This window comes from Euprymna scolopes, chromosome 28 (assembly GCF_053919585.1).
Source record: "Euprymna scolopes isolate OS-2025 chromosome 28, ASM5391958v1, whole genome shotgun sequence".
NCBI lineage: Eukaryota > Metazoa > Mollusca > Cephalopoda > Sepiida > Sepiolidae > Euprymna > Euprymna scolopes.
The window spans coordinates 102,017,333-102,040,992 of record NC_136509.1 but is presented as its reverse complement, the minus strand read 5'-3'; the positions used below and the strand labels follow the sequence as shown (position 1 = coordinate 102,040,992).

At 37.3% G+C, this 23,660-nt stretch overlaps 1 pseudogene; it reads left to right on the top strand.

The window, feature by feature from the left end:
• Nucleotides 1-494: 494 nt before the first annotated feature.
• Nucleotides 495-613, top strand: LOC145249927 (5S ribosomal RNA; annotated as a pseudogene).
• The last annotated feature ends 23,047 nt before the right edge of the window (nt 614-23,660 follow it).

Below are 23,660 nucleotides of genomic sequence, written 5' to 3'. Positions count from 1 at the left end.
TGAAATATCTTGATTTTTAATCCTATTAATGTCAAAATCAGACGGGAAAAATGAGTTCATTTTATTTATATAGATAGATAGAATAGAATAGATAGAAAGAATAGATAGAAGAAGATAGAATAGAAGAAGATAGAAAAGAAGAAGAATAGAAGAAAGAAGAATAGATAGAATAGATAGATAGAAGATTAGAAGAATAGAAGAGATAAAACAAATTCCCAACCTTTTTTTCATTGTTATTTTATAAATAACTAAAATGTAGTCATAAAACCCGTCACATTTTTGCAGCGTTTTTACATATCGATAACGATGACGGCGGGGCGAAGATTACCAGTTATGAAAACCAGAACAGCACGGCCGTGGAACTCCTTACCGTTTTCCTGTTTCCCAGCTGACTACAACTTCGTTTTCTTCAAGTCCAACAGAAACAAATTCTTGCTGAGCCGCCCCCTTAAGTAGTCCAACCTACCAAATTTCTGTTAATAACGACTACTATGATATACGGCATAATCACGTTGACACACCGGTTCCCGTCAGATCACCGAAGTTAAGCAACGTTGAGCCTGGTCATTACTAAAATGGGTGACCAATTTGGGAAGTCCAGGTGCTGTATGTAGGAGGACGTCGACACCTCCCTGTAAAAAGTTGCGAAAGCCTAACGTCATCCCCCCCCCTAACGGGGCTATACATCCGACTAGTTACCGCTGGTGAATTTCATACTCCTATGAAACTTCCTCCTTCGGAGGAAACCGGTTAAACCCTGAATAGGGTTGGTGCTGACTGCACACACACTATGATATTATCCCATTGATTACTGTACACTTTATAACCCTCATCCTCGTGTGGCCTCAGGGCCTTGATAAGTGATGACTGCTATGTAAAAATAAACAAAAAAAGAAAAATACTACGCTGAAATTCGGGAATTATACCGATTCGAACTTGGAACATCCAGGTCGTAAGTTCGTGTGGTTAACCACTGGGCAACCATCACCTACGAAATGAAGAAATGACGATGCCTTGCACAATCATTTCTCTACAAGTGGTTTTCACTTGAACCAAGCCTGTAATCGGGTTAGGTAGGCACAACAATTTATTACAGTGAATCGTAGCTCGAGATTAATGAAAAAGACAATTATTTGTTTAGATGAAACTTGATTATTCATATAATTTGGATTATTTACATAACTGTTCTACTCTTAAGTGCTATTCGCACAATATTTCAGCCAATGTAACTTTCAGATATCGTCAGCTCCCGAGTTTTACAGTTTCCGAGGTTACATCTGCCGAAACGTTGTATGGATAACAAGACAAGAACAATAGTTTCAGTTTACTCAATAATACGCAAAATATTATTCTGTATTAGATGTATATACTCGGCGTCGAAAATATTGCCGCACGGAGGGAGTAGTCGCATGCTATTAAAGATAAACCGAATATCCTAACTTTTACAAAAAGTGATGATATGTTGGACTTAGGAAAGCATAAAATGTATTCATCTTGGTCTATAAAAATCAAACGCGAAGTTACTCTCATAGCGTAAAGAGGAAATAACTCTTATAGCTTAAATAGATAAGTGGACTTCCGATTTTAAACAAACTGTTGTCGGCTATTAATAAAAAATAAATTATAAATTAAGTTAAATTTAAATAAAATAAGTCAATTTTAAACATTACTTATAAACAGAACAATTTAAACAATTTTATTACAACAATTAATGACATCTAATTATTAAAATGGTGTAGTATGCAAATAATGTTATACATTGAATTATATTTTTTTGAGTATATGCAGAAATCATGCTAGAATAAAAATATATATAAGTCTGTTTTCATTATGAAAGTTCATTCCTAAAACAATGTACATTTGTACATGTTAATTAAATTGTGAACAAACAGACAAACAAACAAGCAGGAATATAACTTTATATAATAGATAAATAGACTGGGATCACATTATCTTTTTTTCTTGAATAGAAGTCACCACTTATCAAGGCCCAGGTGCCACTCGAGGATAAGGGTTATTTAGTGTACAGTAATCAGTGGGATAATATCGTAGTAATCGTTAGTAATCGAAATTTGGTAGATTAGATTACTTAGTGGGGTGGTTCATGAAGAATTTGTTTACATTGGACTTGAAGACAACCAAGTTGTAATCAGCTTGGAAACAGGCAAACGGGAGAGACATCCACAGGCGTGCAGTTCTAAGAAAAGAGCTTTGTTCATGGAATCTACGTTTTGATTTAGATACAGTCAAAGAGTGAGGAAAATTATTGACAGTGGTTTCAGCTAGACGAGTGTTTATTGTGAAAGATTGCCGAGGTGGGGGGCAGAGATTGGAGCTTATACAAGCACTTGCCATGGGAATAAAACAAAGACATGCTCGCAACGTCCTTTCTGTGGGAAAGAGGTTGCAGGGAAGAGAAAAGAGCTTCTCCCACTAAGCTACGAAGTCTATTTTGTACTCTTTCAAGGCAGGATAAGCTGCTTCTAGCAGCTCCTGTCCAGATGTGGCAACAGTACTCCATTCTTGGACGGACTTGGCTTTTATACATAGAGAGAATTGCATCAGCAGTGAAATATCTACTGGAGCGGTAGAAGGATCTCACCATTTTCCAGAGACTTTGGCAACAGATGTGATGCACGTGTTCAATTTCAGATAAGGAGTAATGGTCAAGTCCAGACGCTTGTCAACACATGAGGCTTCTCCAAGACTAGAGCTCTCCATTTCACTTGATGCCAGATGGGGATCAGAGCGTTGATGATATAAAGATAGAAGTTTGATTTAGATGCATTAAAAGTAACCAGCCCGCTCTTCCCCTAAGTATCAATTAATATATCTCCAACGGAGTCTTAATGTTAACCCTAATCTGTATAGGTGACTATTAACGAAAATGTAGAGTAATATAATACTCAATAGTGAGAGCAGTAAGTTTAGGGGTTCTTCGGTGATCTCGGGCAACGCTGGGACACGGGTTGGATAGTATACGTGAATACAGTGAATATCATACAGAAATAAACAGTATGAATACGTGTGCTTCTATATAGATATATGCGTGCGCATGTGTTTGTGTGCGCGTGCGTGGGGGAAGTGAACGTCAGATCGGTGACGGGATGGTGATTGGGCGTGTCCGAGTTCTATAATTCGTTTTCGGATCGTCTTAATTAGGATGTCCCGCGGGAAGCGGAAAAAATAATGAGAGGTAAATCGCGGACTCCCGACAGTGTGACAAATAGAAGTCGGATGCTGCACTCCTGCGATTTGTGTTAATGATTCTAAGATAGTACTACGTGCTTGGTGATTGTCACTCTAAAAAAAATAAATAAAATAAATACATAAAAAAAAATTAAAATAAAAAATAAGCAAAAAGAAATCATTATTGAGAAATATGATGGGCAGACAAATATCTAGCGCAACAAAATATGTATCTATTTCTACCTGTGTAAAGCAACTGATATATACATTTTTTTTTCATTTTCTTTCTTTGAAGATTGTAAAGCTGGCTATGGGGTAGCCAAACCAGCTGTCAACATTGCCCTGCTTTTTATTGAAACCAACCGAGAGCTCACGCCTGTGGAATTGTCTTCCGTTTTCCTGCTTTCCGGCTGACTACAATATGGTTGTCTTCAAGTCTAACGTAAATAAGTTCTTGATGAGCCGTTCCATATAAGTTATCTAATTTAACAAATTTTCATTACTAATGATTATTATATTGTCCAATTTCTACTGTACACTCTTTAACCCTTATCCTTGAGTGGCCTCTTGGCCTTGATAATGAGTTGATACCTATGAAAAAAAAGAAAAAAGAAAAAGTCCAATGTGAACAAGTTCTAATTGAATCGTCCCCCTAAGTAATCCAAGTTTCAAAATTCCCACTGTTTACTATCCTAAAATCACAATGACTAATGTATACCTATTAACCCTTATCCTCGAGTGGCCTCTGGGCCTTGATAAGTGGTGACACCCTTGTAAAAAAAAAAAAAACCGAGAGCTCTTTTTAGTATGCTCGCTGTTCCCTTAAGTGCAATTGTCTGGATCTCTTTTGCACTTGGTTCATCAAGAATATTAGTTAGGTAGGACTTCAGGTTTTTCTTTATAAGCCATGTGGCACCTATAATAACTGGTATGATTGATATCTCCCTAAGTTTCCAGTTTCTTTTCATATCATACATGGAACCTTGATGTTTGGTCTGTTTCTCTCTGTCTGCTCTGTTCAGACTTCCATCATTAGAGACACTCATTTCAACCAAAGTTGCCACACTTTCTGACGTATTCCATATAACTCTATCAGGTTTCACAGAAGCATTTTCAAGGTAGGTGGCTGCAGGGATTACATGGTCGTAATGTATGGTATATAAGTCATTAACTGTTCTTTCAGGTTGATGTTCCCAGGACTTTCTGCTACATTGGATGTTTAATTTTTTTACAGATGGTCCAGTGGATGTATTTACATACTCCATCATGTATCGCTGTATATTAGTCGGCCCCCAAAATAGTCTTACACATGTTTATATGTTTTTTATTTTTATTTACAGGATTTATTCCTAAATAAATCGGAGTTCGATTACAATTGTTTTTTAACAGTATAGTTCCTAGTCCTAATAGTATTGGGAGGATTAATTTGGTTCAGAATGGGGAATCCAAAAATCGATATATTTTAAGATATCGGGGGGAAAAAACTGCCTACTGTCCGATTCCAAACACAATTCTTGTATTTGTTAAATAGTTGGTTTGTTTTTGTTTAAATATTAGTTTTCCATTACTGCTGCTAAAAGCAAAATTGTAAATATGTATTGATTTTAATTTACAAACAATATAAATAAATATATATATATATATATATCATCCACATAAGTGTACATTTACGTTCGCGAAAATATATACTTACATCACATGATTTTTACTGTCATCTAAAGAAAAATTACTCCTATTACTAAATACTTAAGGATTTTAAAGAATCGAAATCGGGATCAGTAATAGTATCGGACTCGAAAAAATTTTGGAATCCTCCCATCATTACTTTCTATTTATGTAAAGTTAGGTATATACAGCTTGGAACGATAGAATTGTCGCCCTAGATTCCAGTTTTCTCTCTTTTATTTTTTTTATTTTTTTTTTTTTTTTTTGCAGCCCATCTACTAGTAGGTAACAGCGATAGGAGCCTTCCATCATGTCTGAAAGTTACACAGTTTTCACCGAGAGAGATCGAAGATGCGCCGTTGTAGGACTTATGCTTTCTGCCGATTCAAGTTAAAACAACAGGACCATTGCCAGCACCCTCAAACTGCATCGCCGGATTGACACGAATAACATGGACGTGTCCAGAGTGATATAAACAAAGTTTTCGGCCACGGTTATTGTCTTTGGTGTGGTTTCAAGTGGGGTCCACATCATGCCACCTCACATCTTCAAAGTCGGCTTGAAAGTCAACACCTGGATGAGATGAAGTATGTGGTGATCCACTGGTGTAATCAGGTGTCCGCTGGCAGACCCTGGGTGTGGCAGCAGGACTCGGCGCCGGCCCACAAGTCAAAAGAGACTCAGACTTGGATTCAGAAGGAGTGCTTCGACTTTGCAACCTTTCTCTCACTGCCCCCCCCCCACCCCAACCTGGATTACTTTGTTTGGTCATACGTCGAGAACATCACCAACCTGACTTCCCACAACACCAAAGCCAGCCTGATCGTCGCTATCCGCTGGACTCATGCTGGAGAATGTAGAAATGCATGCTCCAATTTTCGAACCAGTATTGAGGCGGTGATTGAAGCTGAAGGCGGCTACATTGAATAGATGTTAACTCTTCTACATAACCAAGTTACCTGAATTGATGTTTTTTCAATAAAAGTTTTAAAATAAAGCTGTCGTGTTGTTTTATGTAGTAGGGCGACACTTTTATCGTTCCATCTTGTATTTTAAATTTATCATATTTTTATTTTTGCTTTTTGCATATATTAAAATTGTTCTGTAATATTTACATTGATATTAATCAATAACTTATTGGTTTTTCTTCTTTCCGATTAAAAAATCCAATTTTTATGAAAACCTATGTTTCTACATCAGTTACTCTACGTTTAAAAGATAACAATACATTGTAAACAACCTTTACTTTCATATATTATTTTAGAAACTCAACGCCTGTCAACTGCGCCACGTACCCCGAAGGGCGATCAAAGTTATATTTTGTGACCTTATAAATCGGATCTGCACCGAATAGTGTTATATATTATTTAATTTCTTTAGAATCCTTTGTAATGAGACTTCATAATTTGTGCATTATTATTTATTTATTTTTGCGGACAGGTATCCTCATCTTCATACTGGAAAAAATCAATACACTAGATATTTACTTTTGTTGTATTATTTCTTTCTCCCTCTCCCCTCTCCCCCTCTCCCTTGTCTTTCTCTGTGTCTCTCTGCGTCCTTCTCTCTCTGTCTTTCTCTTTTTCTTCTCTCCCCCTCTCTCTCTCTTTCTCTCTCTCTCTCTCTGTATATATATATATATATATATATATATATATATATATATATATATATATATTACAATAGAAAAATGCGAGCATGAAAAGTAATATGGTTAAGCTTAAACATGGAAAAGTAAATGTCTGGTTGTTAAAACTGGAAAAAAAGGGCATAATATTTTATTTAAAAATATAATAAATTTATAACTTTTTTATTTTTTTTTTTTATTACATTTTCACCCCAAACAAGGCAAATTGCCACTTTGGTGTAGGGGGCTACTATCAGGGGCAACAACTACTGGGGTACTATGTAGGGATTTGGGCAGCAAGGTGTCGGTTCACGTTACACTTGAACTTCTGCACGTCAGTACTGTTGGGGAAGCAGGGACCTGGAATGGAATTCCAGAGTCTTGCGGTTCTGGGGAAGAAACTATTGGAGTAAAAAGATCTTTTACATCTAGGGACCTCTACAGTGTGGGGGTGGGATCTGGTAGCCTGTCGGGTTTGTCGAGGGTGCTCGCGTCGTGGGGGCACAAGTGATTGCAGTTCATCAGAGCATTCACCACTAAAATACTTGTAGAACAGGCAGAGGGATGCAACATTTCGTCGATGGGACAGAGGCTGAAGCTTAGATGCCAGTTCAGGGCCTATCAGATTTGCGACTCTCTTTTGAACCTTGTCAAGGAGCGAGAGACTAGTAGCAGATGCACCAGCCCAGATGTGGCAGCAATACTCCATACATGGGCGAATGGTGGCCTTATAGAGGTACAGGATACTTTCGGGTGTTAGTAGTTTTCTAGCACGGTAGAGAGAGCCTACCTTTCTTGCAGCGGCCCTGGCAATGCCTTCAATGTAATTGTTCCAACTCATGTTTCCTGTGAACGTTAGGCCAAGGAGTTTGAAAGATGGACTCTCAGATAAAGAGTCGTTGGCCATTGCTATGGGTGGTAGAGAGGGGTTCTTGTAATTATTGAATGAAACTAGTTTAGTCTTGGCAGCATTGAACGCGACCAACCACTTTTGTCCCCATTCCACTACAGATTGGAGGTCTTCCTCTAGTGTTTCTGCCATTTCTTTAGAAATGTGTTCATTCGTCTTCCTGTCGTGTCTGCCATAGAGTGTAGTGTCATCAGCATATATACCCATCTCAGAGGCAATGTTGTCGGGGAGGTCATTTATGAATATCAGGAACAATAGAGGTCCAAGGATAGAACCCTGGGGCACTCCCGCATTTATATCATATTGTTTAGATGTGCGACCGTCGAGGACTACCTGGATTTTTCTCTTATCTAAGAAGGATTTAATTATGTTAAGTATTCTACCAGTGATACCGTAAGATCTAATCTTCCTGAGGAGACCCTCATGCCATACCCTGTCAAAAGCCTTAGATATATCTAGAGCTACCGCTCTGCCTTCCCCCGCTTTGTCCAGTGATTGGTATATACGTTCAGAGATCACGGTGAGGATGTCTGCTGTGGAACGGGCTTGTCTAAATCCATATTGTTTGTCAGTCAGTAGTTTAGCATCTGTAAGATGATGGACTAGAGCATGGTTAATTATGGTCTCAAATATTTTGGCAAAAAGTGGAAGGAGGCTAATGGGGCGATAATTTGATGGGTCTGTCCTTTCGCCAGAATTCTTGAATACTGGTACAACAGAAGCAGTTTTCCAACAGCCAAAATATTGCAAAATATTGCAGCATTAAGTATTGATTATATAATTTTATAAATTTATTATATAATTTTATAAATTGATTATATAATTTTATAAATTTATTATATAATTTTATAAATTGAATTTTAAAAAAATGCTAGAATATTTTGATTTATAAATTTATATTTTTACTAGAATATCTTGTCTTTTTTCCAGTTGTAACAACTAGTCCTGTACTTTTCCATATTTAAGCTTAACCATATTTCTTTTCATGCTCGCATTTTTCTATTGTAATCCATGATTTTTGCCAGGCTTCCAATAAATTTACTTATGTTTTGTTTAATTTCAATCTCATTTTTGCCCCCATAAACACATATGTAATAATAATGTACGACACTCGTCTGCTTTCAATACCCTCTCCCCAATTATATTCCGTTAATTCTTTCATTCTCTCTGTTTAACTTGTTACTTCTCTTTCTGCAGCAGCAGTGAATTAGTTGCAACAGTAGTCGCAGAAACAACTTGGTAGCTATGGAAACCAGCCAGAAAGAGCGTTGCTTACCTTTTTACATATTTTTACGATTTTTAACCACCAGTAAATTAATCATAACTTTTGTCTTACTGAACGAAAATTGAATTTTTTTTTTCACAATATCGCTGAGAAAATGATCTATAAACTATCATAATTATTTGAAATTTGGTCGAAAAATGAGTGAGCGGTGAAGCTTTGAAGAGAGACTGGTAGCAGATGCACCAGCCCAAATGTTCCAACAGTACTCTATACATGGGTGAATGGTCGTCTTGTAAAGATACATGGTACATTCAGGCGTAAGTAGCTTTCTAGCGCGATAGAGGGAGCCCACCTCATTCGCAACAGCCTGGGCAATGCTATTACTGTATCTGTTCCAGCTCATGTTCCCTGTGAACGTTAGGTCGAGGAGTTTGAAAGAAGTACTTTCAGGTAATGTATTATTAATCATATATATTTATTGTTGAGAAAATTTCTTGTAATTATTGGAGGAAAAAAGCTTAGTCTTGTCAGCATTGAACGTGGCCATCCATTTTTGTCTCAATCCCACTACAAATTGGAGGTCTTCCACTAGTGTTTTTGCTATTTCCTTTGATATGCGTTCATTTATTTTCCCCTCGTGCCTGTTATAAGGAGTGGTGTAATCAGCAAATATACTCATCTCAGAAACAATTTTATTAGGGAGGTCATTTATGAATATTAGGAATAATAAAGGTCCAGGGATAGAACCCTGAGGTACACCCGCACTTATATTGTTTAGATGGACAACCATCGTCGAGCACAACCTGAATTTGTCTTTTATTTAAGAAATATTTAATTGTGTTAAGTATTCGTCCTATGATATTGTAAGATCTGATTTCCCTGGAAAACCATCGTGCAAAATACTGTCAAAAGACTTGGATATATCTAGGCCTACCCCTCTACTCTCACCTGCTTTGCGCAGTGTACGGTATATACGTTCAAAGATTACAGTTAGGATATATGCTGTAGAACGAGCTTGTCTATACCCATAGTGCTGTCCAGTCAGAAGTTTAGCACGTATGTGTGTATGTGTGTTTAGAGAAAGAGAGAGGGAGAGATTATATGATACTTTTAGGCTGGCTGAAATATTATATCTACATTTGTTATGATAAAATGCAGCCCACATAAATAATATGGTAAGGTTTTAGCATTTTAATACCATGGACTATAACATTTGCCCGATTTTAACAGGTTGAAAAAGTAATATATATATATATATATATATATATATATATATATATATATATATATATATATAACTTTTTTCACAGCCAGAAAGTTTTCCATTTTCTTCGCTGTCATGGCTCTTGCGAGCTGTGACGCTGTCTGGCTATGGAAATAGTTATATATTCTTTGAGGGCTATAATTATGCTTTTGTAGAAAACAGTCTACGTAGTAAAATAAATACGGATATATATATATATATATATATATATATATATATATATATATATATATATATATGGGTGGGTGTATGCATATTATGCATTACACATCTTTCTAAGTTGTGTAAAAATAGTTCTTGATTTCTTTCAAAGTTTATATATGTGTGTGTGTGTGTATGTGTGTGTGTGTGTACACATATATGCTTACATACATGCACATATAAAATATATGTGTGTATGTGTGTATAAAACGTAACAAAATTGCATGAGATCACAAACAATAATAACAAATGGATATGGAATATCTTCCTGCCGTGAGCGTGAAGGGGTAGCGGATTGGCAAGGTAGAGGGGTTCGGTGGGGCACGTGACCTCACTAACATCTTGGGCCGAGGACCCCTGTTGTTAGAGTGCGTAATGATTTTTAGCCTACCAGATCGGGTCATTAGAGCGTTGTCGGGGCTCCGCCCATCCCCGACCCGCCCGTGCCGAATCGTGACCTGATGAATGGGAGCGAACGGAGCTCCATCCCGCTTTCCTTTCTCTCCGCCTGCCTCCTCACCGGAACGACGACCGAGACCGATTTAGTAAGTGGGAGTTTTTTTACATCTCGTCTTTTGTCTACAGAAGAAAGCGGGCAAGGTGCGACATGGCGTCAAGCGTACCCCGCCCCTACATTACCGACCCATCTTTCAATTCTAACCAGGAGGGAGCAAGGTGGTTCTCTTTCTAATACTTTTTCATATTTTTCTCCTGCACCTTTGCCGTCTCTTATGACGTGTTCTTTTTTCTTTTCTTCTTCATCTCGTCATCGCCTTCGCTTTCTTTTTTCCTTTCTTTCTTTCTTCCTTTCTTTCTTCCATCATAATTATCCTGACTTTTCTTTTCTCTCTTCTTCCTTCTTTTTCTTCACCATCACCATCATCACCATTATAATTTTTCGTTTTTTCTTCTAGTTTCTTAAATTTCCCCTTCTCTTTTCTCTTTCTTACATTATAAGCACCCTCACCTCTCTTTTTCTTTTTTCTTCGGTCTTTTTCCATCATCATCATTATCATAATCACCATCATCATCATCATCATCATCATCATCATCATCCATGTATAATACGACAGGGTGTGTGTTATTTTCTGTGTCACGCTTACATCCGGGTCGTTTAATTATGTACTTCCATTTCTTGTCATAAATAATTTTATCAAGAATTCTCCATAAGTTTTGGTTTCGGTTTCGATTCAAGCTAATGCACGCAAGTCATATGGATATATCTATTTTATTTTTTATATCACAACTTTATAATATATAAAAATCGATAGAACGTTAACTCTATAATAATATATACACAATCTGCAAGAATTAAAATATCATACTTAAGCGTATTTTACGATCGGGCTTTGCCGGGCGTTTGTGCTAGCCCATTAAAATAGATTAGAGACCAAACTTTATAGAGAGTTACAAAACAGTGACAGAAAACAATTTGGTCAATAATAAGCAAAAACGGATAAAAGCTATTATGCCGGCAAAGAAGATTATTGTTAAATAATTGAGGAGTGCAACTATTCAGCAGATATATAACCTCTACAAACTAACCCAGTAACATTATCTGATCACGTGGGGTCAAAGAAATACCTGGATTAGATCCAGGCGTGAAACAAACCCTCTCAGTGCTGACGGACCCAGTAGATCTTCCCAGATCATCCGTCTAGGAGAAGGAAAACTCTTAAACTAAACCAAATGGGAGGGAGGCCTCGTCAGTCTTGGATGACAACCTTCCTAGAGCTGGTGACTCAAACAAATTACCGGTTTGAAAACTTAAATTGTTTAAGGAGTATATAGGTTCTGTCTATCGCCCTGCTTCCATACTCCTTCTTTGCCTATTAGTCAGGCGCAGAGACACTATCACAGTGATTCGACAGAAACACCCAGTGGTAGATCTTGTTTCTTGTCTAGGGCAATGAACGCCGTTTCCCAACTCCCGACACACCCCACCCCTAAAACTGGGCACTTGAGAGTGCTTGAGTACCATATATGCCTGAGCAATTAGATTGGGTTGACCTTTTTCTGATGGGTTGAGGGTACCAGGTTGACAGTTCCTGGCTGCTGTTTCCGACTGGTAGTACAGGAGCCCTAACTCTTTGGTAGCGCTAAGAGCGGCTGCTCCATCAACAGTTGTATAATATCGGGTTGTTTGTAGTGCCATGTCGCGCATGGAAAGGGACCCTGTACTCATCCCCGGTGAGCTTTCTTGAGGCCACAGTCCTAGTTGAAGAAAGGTCAGCTAATGGTCTACTTGTGATGTATGTCTGATACTCTGCATAACTTCCTGTTCAGCCCCCCTTACCTAACTGAAACTCGTTAAAAAATATGATGACAGTACAATCGAAAAAAAATAAGCTTAAACCAGGTTTAGGGTCAAACAAATCCAACTTGCCTTCATCTCTTGAGGTTTGCATTCACAAATATCCGTGGGCTTAGAACTAATTTAGCTGATGTTGAAGCATTTCTCCTAACAAATACCCCAGATATCTTAGCAATAAGTGAGACTAATCTACACTCCTCCATCCCCTCTAACTACTTTAACATGCTTGGCTATCTCCCACTCTGCCGTAAGAACTTTGACAGACATATGCATGGACTTGGAGTCTACATTCGTAACACCCTCCCCTTGACTACAGAAACAAACCTAGAATTGGACGATCAAGCCTTTATGTGCTTTAGACTAAACATATAACATAACATTAGCTACTTTTATTTCCTCTACCGCTCTCCCCTTGACCCAGAACTGCACCATAATAAACAAAGTCTCTGACAGCATAGACACAGCACTCTCCCTCGACACTAGTGCACATGTATTTGGTGACTTTAATGTCCATCACAAAAACTGGCTTGGATTCTCTACTTACACAGGTGCAGCGGGCAGCACAACTCATGGCTTCTCTATATCTCACTCCCTATCACAAATTGTTACTTTTCCAACCCGTTTCTCTGACCAGGAGGAACAACACGCATCACTTTAAGATCTGTTTTTGACCACAGTTCCTGATGATTGTATAACGAATGCCGACAGCCCACTTGGGAACGCTGATCATGCAGTGATAATTGTTAAAATCGCCCTAAACTCTAGAGCCAAAACTGAAGAGCCAGTGCTCAAAACAAGGAGATATTATAAAAAGGCTGACTGGGAAGCCATCAGAGATCTTATCAGAGATGCCCCATGGAGAAATATTTTTCTCTTCCTGCTGAACAGTGCGCAAACGAGACCAGTGAATGGTTCAAAACTGCAATCGAAGAGCATGTTCCCATGCGGAAATTTTATAGCAAGCCCCACTCTCCCCAATGGTTTACTTCGACTTGCGCAACTGCCATTGCTCAAAGGCAGCATGCATACCGCAGATTTAACCGACATAAGTCTAGTTCAAACAGGCAGAAGTACATAGAAGCTAGAAAAAAAAGTAACGTTAAGAAAGAAATAGCGACAGCTAAGAGAGAATTTACGGAAACCACTAAAAAACGCATCGAAGTACAAAAACTAGGAACTCGTGACTTCTGGAAAATCTACAATATGTAGTGACTAATGGGCAATCAACAATTTCCCACTAACCAACAATCACAAGGTTGTTTGCTCAGCAACCGAAAAGGCTAACATGCTTTCCAGTCGGTTTTCCTCAAACTCCATACTGGACCCTTCCAACCACCCCCTACCTGAATTTCCTATGCGGACAGACGTAACGCTAGACGATCTGAAAATCAGCCCTGCTCATGTGCATGCTATCATAAAAATCTTGACACTTCAAAAGCATGTGGACCTGATCTTATCGTTTTTATTATATAATTTTTGTTATGCATTAAAAGGTTCCAATTTCTAAAGTTATTTGTTATTGTTAAATTAGTAACTATTTCTTGTTAAATTTTCGCGTTATTCGCTGTATAAAAAATGTGTTAAATAAAGAATAATGGGATGTGTCCAACACTTATTTTTCCCATTGTATATATATATATATATATATATATATATATATATATATATATATGTATATATATATATATATATATATATGTATGTATATATATAGCTTAAACGTATTAATAAATATTTTATACATACTAGTGCAACACGCATTCAAAATTATTGGTGAAGAAAGCGAAAATTACTGCTGTTCGAGGGATCCGAACCCAACTACGAAGTAACCTTTGTTAGGACGTAACCCTTGGGCAAGCAATAATTGACGCGAGAATTAAAGGAAATTAAACACCTACAGATGCATAGCAGTAAGAGAGCATATTCGGTAGTTAACTACCGTTTGGTTTTTTATTTCCTTGAGAGAGCTCAACTTTACAATTTTAATTATGATTATAAATATTTTATACTTAAAGTTTTCCCTTTTTCGCAATCAACAGGGCAACTTCAAAGTAACCAAGCTCGTTTGTTTTTCAACTAATTTTATAAATGCCATTTTTTTTTTTTTTTTTACTAATGTTCACCACTAACAAGGCATATCGCCACTTGGACGTATGAGGCTAATATTTGGAACCATGCTTAGGAAAGATTAACAAGATGTTGGTTTACATTACATTTAAACTTCTGCATATCAGTACAGCCAGGGAAGCAGGCAGTAGGAAGGGAATTCCAAAGTCTAGTTGTCCGAGAGAAGAAACTATAAGAGTAGAAACCTTTCTGGCATTGAGGGACCTCAGCAGTTAAGGGGTGAGATTTTGTTGCTAAGTGAGTTTTTCGAGGATACGTGCGTCGAGGGGACACAAGTGCAACAAGTTCATCAGAGAACATTTCATTAAAATATTTGCAAAACATGCACAGAGATGCAACATTGCGGCGATGTGACAGGGGTTGGAGCTTAGTTGACACAGTAGAACCTAGTAGATTAATGACTCTTTTTTGGGGCCTATCCAAGAAGGAGAGACGAATGGTAGATGCCCCAACCTAGATCTGGCAACACTACTCCATGCACGGGTGAATACTGGCCTTGTAGAGGTACAGGATACTACTCTCAGATGTAAGTAGTTTTCTAGCACGGTAGAGGGAACCCACTTCTCTGCAGCAGCCTGTGCAATATCCTCAATGTAAGTGTTAAAGGAGAGAAGCTTAGTCTTACTCGTATTAAATTATACATTTGCGGCCCAATTCAACTACGATCTGGAGATCATTTTCGAACATTTTTGCCATTACAAACAAAAATAAGTAATGTTTTTTTTTTATGATCTGGCAGACTTTGAATAGTCCATTTTTTTGTTTTTTCTCTTAAAAATTCAGTTTTCATTCAGTAAATAACATTTCTAACAGAAACCTTTATTTTCCCATTATAGTAATTTAGTTATTTTATGCTGTTCAACAAAACACGTGTAAGACGTAATATAAAGAAAATTGTGAATTAATTTCGTTTATTGCTTTAGTAAATGATACTGAATAGTATATACATACATACGTTAACACACAGAAACGTACAGACACACACATATATATATATATAAATATATATAAACTTTTTTATACTTAGATAATAATTTTCACTACATACATATAATACTTAGTTATAAAAAAACAATGAACTCGTCAGATGATGCGACTTTTTTTCTTTTTGAAAGATTTAGTTCTTGATTCAACTAAAATTGAATGTATCTTTCAAAAAGAAGTAACTCGTGTCCATTGACGAGTTCATTAGTTATTTACAAATGACCGACCGAAACATTATCATGATTGTGCAGTGACCCCGAAATAATATTCTTTAATAATAAAGAAAAGTATATCTGTCTCTTTTTATTGAACACTATAATTAAACCATTGTAAAATTCATTGGTTTTCATCTTCCAATATCTATAACCTGGAATAATTACACACACACACACACACACACACACACACATATATATATATATATATATATATATATATATATATATATATATATATATATATATATATATATATATATATATATAAATCTCTGTCGACCTTGCTCGCATTTTGTCTTTAACAATCGGGGGAGTTAAAAAGGGATGACATTAAAAAATATATTTCACCATTATTTATTTATTTACATATTTATTTATTTTACAAGGTAGTCACCACTTATCAAGGCCCGGAAGCCAATCGGGAATAAGGGTTATTGTGTTTACAGTACGTTAGAAAAAGTGTCTTACTTAAAGAGGTGGTTGTAAAAAAAAACAAAAAAAAACGGTATTTTCCTTCGCGGTACGGGTTCGAGCCTGCCTTCCTACTACCACTTTTTTTTTTTTTTGCTCAATACATGCCTCGAAACACCCGGGCGACGGAAGATGAGATGAGTGAAGGATTCTGGTTCTGTATAGAGTTAAGTTAAGCATGAGGATGCTAGCATCACCCATTAGGCCACGAAGCCTATTTTGTACTTTGTTAAGACAGGATAGGCAGTTTTTAGCAGCTCTTGCCCAGATGTGGCAGCAGTACTTCATCGTTAGACGTACTTTGCTTTTATATATATAGAGAATTGCATCAACAGTGAGATATCTTCTGGAGGAAATAAAGGAATAACAGATCAAAGAAGGAATAGAAGCCAAAAGAGTAAAAAAGAAAGAAAAAATGATGAAATTTAAAGCGAAAAATAATAAAAAGACAGAATACGACCCCCCCCAAAAAAATAAATAAAGCGTAGAAAGAACGAAAGTATGTGTGCAATAGAAAAATGGAGAAATACCGTAAAGAAGGAAAGAAATACGAAGTGCCTTTAATATGTTTCCAGATTTTTTTCGTATGGCAACCTTTCTTGATAGAACAGTAGTCATTTTCGAAGCAGTCTCCTCCGGCTGCAGTGCACGTGTTCTGCAGAACTTCTGGATAGTCCCATAGAAGTCCTGTTGAGCTTTTCAATGACACGTCACAACTTCTTCCATTTCAATTGTCCCATAACCACGGTCGTAACAGTCTTGGCAGTTTCCTTGGGCGTAGAGAATAACCAAAAACCACAAGGATCATGCTGTGGACTATAGGGAAGGTGAGAACTGGCCATCTTGATCAAATAGTCTGTGACAAGGATTGAGATGTGGACTGATGCATTTACGCAAAAATTTCCACATCTTTAGTTTCTTGTGTACATTTCCCACACTGGCATCAAACTGTGTACTTAATGTCTCTATGGACACACGACTGTTCCTATCAATGAAATTCTTTATTTATTCAATCAACTCTAGTGTTCTGACTTCCTGACTTTTCCCACACCTACCATCATACCTCACAGACTCTCTGCCGTCCTTGACTCTCTTATGCCACTAAAAAACTGATGCTCGATGCAATGCAAGATGGTCTCAAAACAGTCTGAAGAATTAAATACGTCACTTTGGAATTTTTTTTCAAGTTTAAAACATTATTTTATTGCATATCGTTCTTCTAAAGTGTTCAAATTGCATTTTCAAACTTTACCAGCTGAGACAAGCAAGCATTAGTAGGATGTATTCCAATGCCTGTTGTAGCTGTTCATTTGACCCTGAAATAATAAAAATTGGTTAGTCATCTCATAAGATGTACAGCAATAATATACTGAATTTCCAAGAGTCGTTGATAATTTTAAATGCCTGTACAAAAGTCTGGAAACTTTTTTAAGGTACCCTGTAAGCAAAGAAGGAAGAGTAAAGCTGAGAGTCCATCTTTCAAACCCCTCGGTTCAACATTCACAGACAACATGAATTGGAATAAATACATTGAGGACTTTCTTTCGGGGACTGTTGTCCTCATCTTAATAGTCTTTGTTTATACCACGTTTCGGCCAACTCATCCTCCGGACTTCTTCAGGTGATTAACCACGACCAAATAGGAATGCTGAGTCTTGTACATATATCAATAGTAATTACTCCGTTCTATAGTTGTTGTCTCATCAGGTTTTGGTCAACTAATCCTTTTGGCCTGCTAGGGTAGGATTGAAACCGCTATCCGCAGCAATGTTCACCTGGAAACGTAGAGAACCAATGCCTTTATCCACTGCGCCATGGGCCCCCGAAGTAATTACTGGGGATATAGTTACAAAACTCTGAATTTCTATCCAGTCGTGCTGAAACAACTGAAGAAGGCCAGAGGATGAGTTAGACGAAACGTTGTGATAAAAAACTATGAAGATGAGGACAACACCATCATCATGACGGGCACCTTATCCGGACCAATGTGACTCTTCCTCTCCAGAGTTTCCTGTCTTCCATAAGCTGCCTCTGATCTTCAGGTTCTCAGTTGGTATCCTGTACTATTTGCTGAATGTACGTGGATCTAGGTCGTCCTTTGATTGTGCGTCCATGTCGTGGAGTCCATAGCAATACATCACTCATTAATTCATGCTTGCTCCTCAGACAATGACCAGCAAACCGTAGATGTCTTTCTCTGATGGTATTAGATATGGCAGGTAGGTTGCCATAAAGTTGCTGTTTCGTGGGATGATTTTGTCAAGTTTTCTTTCCAATTTTTTGGTGAGTGTTCAGGTTGTAGAACCGTAAACAAGGACGGACTCTACCACTGCCCTGAAGAACTACCTTTTCAGTTTGTAAGTTAGTCCCGAAGTCTATACTGAACGCAGTCCATCCAATGCGGTCCATGCTTTTAAGATGCGAATTTCGATATCTCTCCATGTAGAACGACAGTCTATGAAAAATGAATACACAAACCTTATCTCAAAGGATTTGAAAAACAAAAATACAATAAAGTGAGAATATTGACAAGCCTGCTGCAAACAATTTGGGCCATCTGTACCGTGCTAGAAAATTACTAACAGCTGTGAGTATGCCATATTTCTACAAAATCGCAATTCGGTCATGCATAAAAATCTCACATCATATAGGTCACGCACCATTGGCCAAGCTCCAACATCTGTCCCATCATCACAGTGTTACATCCTTGTTTTACAATCACTTTTATGAAATGTGCTCTGATTAACCCATACCACTTATGACGTCCGTCGACGTACATAACGCCGACTAACCAACGAAATAGAAAAACGATATCCCTTCACCGTTAAGGTATCTTTACGCCAGAAAGGTTTCTATTCTAGCAGTTTTCTTCCTCGGCCTGTTCGACTTTAGAATTCTCTCTCTGTTTTCTGTTTCCAAATATTTGTAACCAAAATGCATAGGTTTGAATAGCGTTTATACTCAATGATGAACTGACAAGACTCAGAATTGCTATGCCTTTAATCAAGACCAACTAATGGACGAAGGTATGTTCCCCTTTTGCAATGATGTTAACCGAAATATCTGTTATTCGTCAAGTAAACCCGCAGAAGTTTAAAAGTAATGTGAATAAATATCTTTCTGTTCCACTGTCACAGCTCCATGTTAGACAGGATCGCAAATATTATCCCCATAGCGTAGTACGGTGTATATTCCTTGTTTAGAGAAATACGAGTAAAATCATGAAATTTAGGCGGAAACACAAAAGAAATGGTAAAAGAAATGCGAACAAAAAAGATGGGAAAAGATGAATTGAAAGAAATAAAAAATAATTAAAGAAAAAAATGAAAGAACAAAGATGAAAGCGGATTGATTATTCATATTATTTGGATTCTTCAAACGACTATCTTTATCTTGATTGTTATTCACACAACGTTTCCATCGATGTACAATGCTTGGTAACATCCAGTTGTCAAGTTGTACGCTTCTGGAGGTTGAAGGTTCAATCCTCAGTGCGGTCGACAGTCAAAATAAATTGAGAATTTTTTATGAGTTCTACTCAGTCATGTCTGATATACGACCCCATGAATTAATTAAAAGGTTCCGTTCGAAATTACGTGCATATTACCCAATTCGACAGAAATATTCTCGAGTTCTTCAAGATGAAGGCCAAAGTTTACAACGACCGGAACATTGCGAAAATAACAACCAATATTAAACCAGTAGTCCAAAGAATCTAAATAATACGAACAAAGAAAAGATTGAAGAAAGAAAAGGAATGGTAGAGAAAAAACAAATGTTATATTGTTGGTCTCCTGGAAAACGCCAGGTTTCCAATCATGGGCGATTATGAATGTTTGTGAATAGAAAAATGTTTGGATGGCCAAAAATAATAAAAATGTTATCGAAATAGAATTAGATATTTTAGAGAGGGAAAATATTAATGTTAAAAATATGTAAAATTACCTTGGGAATTTTTAACATAAGCAAAAATTTAGGATAAGTCAAAGTTAGTGATGACGTCAGAGGAAAGATGGTAAGATAGACACGTAGTCAGTAAGAGAGGTTGAGTTTGACAGATGAGAGGAGTTAGCTAGAGACCGGGTTAGATAGCGGACGGCGATAATGGTCCCTGTACACCATGGAAGCGATCGGACGCAGGATATAGCAAAGATGTAGAATTATGAAAATGCGTGCAACTCCGAAGTCTGGAAACATCAAGAAATAAAAGTTGCATGAAAATATGATACGAGTGTTGACTGTCGTTCCTTGGGATGCATTTTCATTGCAGTTTTTAAAGATCCGTTTATCAAGACCAACCAATGGACGAAGGTATGTTACCCTTTTGGATTGATGTAACATCACATAAACTATAATATTAGAAAAAAAAAACGAATCATATGCCGCTCCTCATTTGGGGGTACCAAATTGGTCAAAGAGGAAATTATTCCCGACTCGCATTTAGGTAAAAATACACGTTCGTATTAATAATTGAATCCATTCAAAAAATTAAAAAAAAAACCCAAATAAACTCCAGCTAAAAACAAACAATTTTGTTCCCGCTCACAATTTGGAAGAATTTTCAGTAAATAACACATCTATACTTGAACATACGACTTTAAAAAATTCATATTCTTAAAGCAATTTTAATTAACGCAAAAAGCAAATATTAATAAACTACATTTTTAATAACAGCGATAACATTCTTAAATGCTATTAAAAGTGAAATAGAATCTGCCAATACAAAGAAGACTCGACGTTGCCCAGGATAGGATAAAGATCAACAACTGTTCTACTATACTTTTATTGTCTTAAAAATCGATGAAAGCGCCCAGTTTTCAATAAAAATCGATTGATTGATTACTCTAGTCAGGGACCTAGCGAAGTGTACCGGAATCTTCATATGCCTTTCCACAGTGACTTAGTACTGTTTCATTGTATTACAACTCATCAGTTCGGATAGACTGGTACTTTTCACTAGCTGAGGATAGAACCTACAACCACCGATTGATAGTCGGTAGTTCTACCCATATGGTATAACTCTGTGATTACTGTCATCCCTTTTTTTAAGAGATGGAATCGCCCTATCGTCGAAGACAAGATGCAAGCAAGCAAGGTCTACAGAGTTTTATAATTATATAGATATATGCTTGCGTGTGTGTGTGAGGAAGGTTAATGTATGAAAATATATTATTGCAATAAATTACACCACAATTGCGTCCACGTTTAATCTACACGGAATCGTCAGGCTAAGTGCACAGATATTTTCTTACTGTTTAACAAAACACATTTTTAAGATGTTTGGACGATTCTACAAGAAATAAAAAGGAAACTCTGAAACAAATTAGGAAAAGCAAGCAATGGAGGTTGGTAAAGGGGAAAAATAAAAAAAAGTAAAAAAGAAATGGAAGAAGACAAAAGCTGCGAAATATTTTTTATCAAAACAAAACAAAAAAAACGAAACAAAAAAAGATTTACCAAGAAAAATTGTTTTTTTTTCTAAAGATGAAAGAAGAAAAGCAATGATTAGTTGAGGCAGAAAAGCAGTTTGTATTGAACAAAAGCTCGACCGATAGAGAAAAAAAAAGTCGCTTTTGCTAACAAAAGCTGAGGTCGATTGATATGGGAACGATAATAGAGTGGAACTTTAATTAGATCGCGTCTAAATCCTGACTTATTGACGCTCTCTGTTAGAGGATCGTTTCGCTACCGTGTTGGAGCGAGAGGGGGAGGGTCATCAAGTGAAAACGTCCAAAATGAGTGCATATCCACTCTTAGATTTGAATTATGTTTTTTCTAACTTTTCTTGTATAGCTTTATTTTGTTTTACAGCGTATCATCCCTTTTCAACCCTAATCCTAACTCTAACCCCTTTCTTATCGTTTAATGTCGAATGCAAGCCAATTTATGAAGAATGACATGCTGTAAATGTATGTTTTTTTAATACAAGGTGCCATCAATAAGTTTCCACGCTTTTTCTGTATGGGTGCTTTTATTGATAATGCGCACATGAAACTATAGTCCTCTTCAAAGTAATCTCCTCTGGCTGCAATACACTTGCTATACTGTCCCAACTCCTAGAAGGCACTATGGAATTTCTATTGTGTGCCCGTTTCAATGACCATCGTTACAGCCTCTTTCATCTCCTCAATTGTCTCATAACGACGGCATCTAAGGTTTTCCTTGATCTTAGGGACTAACCAAAAGTAATGGAGTGCAAGGTCTGAACTATAGTAAGGGTGAGGTACTGGCTTTATGTACATCTTAGTCAAATAATCTGTGGCAACTGTGGGTGTAGTTGTGGACTGGTGCTTTCGAGCAAATCTTCCGCATCTTCAGTTCCAAAGGTATAATTGTGTGTACATTTCCCATACTGATATCAAATTGTGCACTAATTTTCTCTAGAGACCCACACACAGTCCTTATCCATGAAATTCTTTATATGGCCAATAACTTCTGGTGTTCTGACTTCCTTATTTCTCCCACACCTCTTTTCATCCCTCCAAGACTCCGATACAGAGAATATGAACTGGAATAGATACATTGAGAGCATTGCCAAGGCTGCTGTAAGGAAGGTTGGCTCCCTCTTCCGTGCTAGAAAACTACTTACGCCTGACAGTATCCTATACCTCTATAAGGCCACCATTCGCCCATGTATGGAGTACTGTTGTCACATCTGGGCTGGTGCATCTGCTGCTTGTCTCTCGCTCCTGGACAGGGTTCAAGAGAGAGTCGCCAACCTGATAGGTCCTGAACTGTCATCTAGGCTTCAGCCTCTGTCCCATCGACGAGATGTTGCATCCCTCTGCCTGTTCTACAAATACTTTAATGGTGAATGCTCTGACGAACTGCAAACACTTGTGCCTCCCCGACGTAATTACCCCCGACAAACCCGACAAGCTACTAAGTCTCATCCCTTTACAGTAGAGATCCCTAGGTGCAAGAAAGCCTTTTACTGCAATAGTTTCTTCCCCAGAACTGCGGGTCTTTGGAACTCCCTTCCGGGATTCTGCTTTCCCAGCTGCACTGATATGCAGTAGTTCAAATGTAATGTTAACAAACATCTTTCTACTCATCTCCCTTCATAATGACCCCGCTAATTAAGTCCCTGATAGTAGCCCCCTGCTTCAAAGTGGCACTGTGCCTTGTTTAGGGTGAAAATTGAATAATAAAAATAAATAAATCTACTCAAAAACTGATGCTAGATTCATGTAAGATAGCCCAAAACAGTAAGTATACCATATATTTCTGTGGTACTTTCTCTATATTTTAAACAGAATCGTATTGTATATCGTTCTTCTAAAATATCTTCATGTTCAGATTGCATTTTTGAAATTCACCAGCTGTGACAATCAGGTGTATTCCAATTCTTGCTACAGCTGTTCATTTAAACCTGAATTCATAAAAATTGGTCAGTCATCTCATAAGATGTATAGTAATAACATAATAAATTTTCAAGAGTCTTCGACAATTTTAAATGCATAGA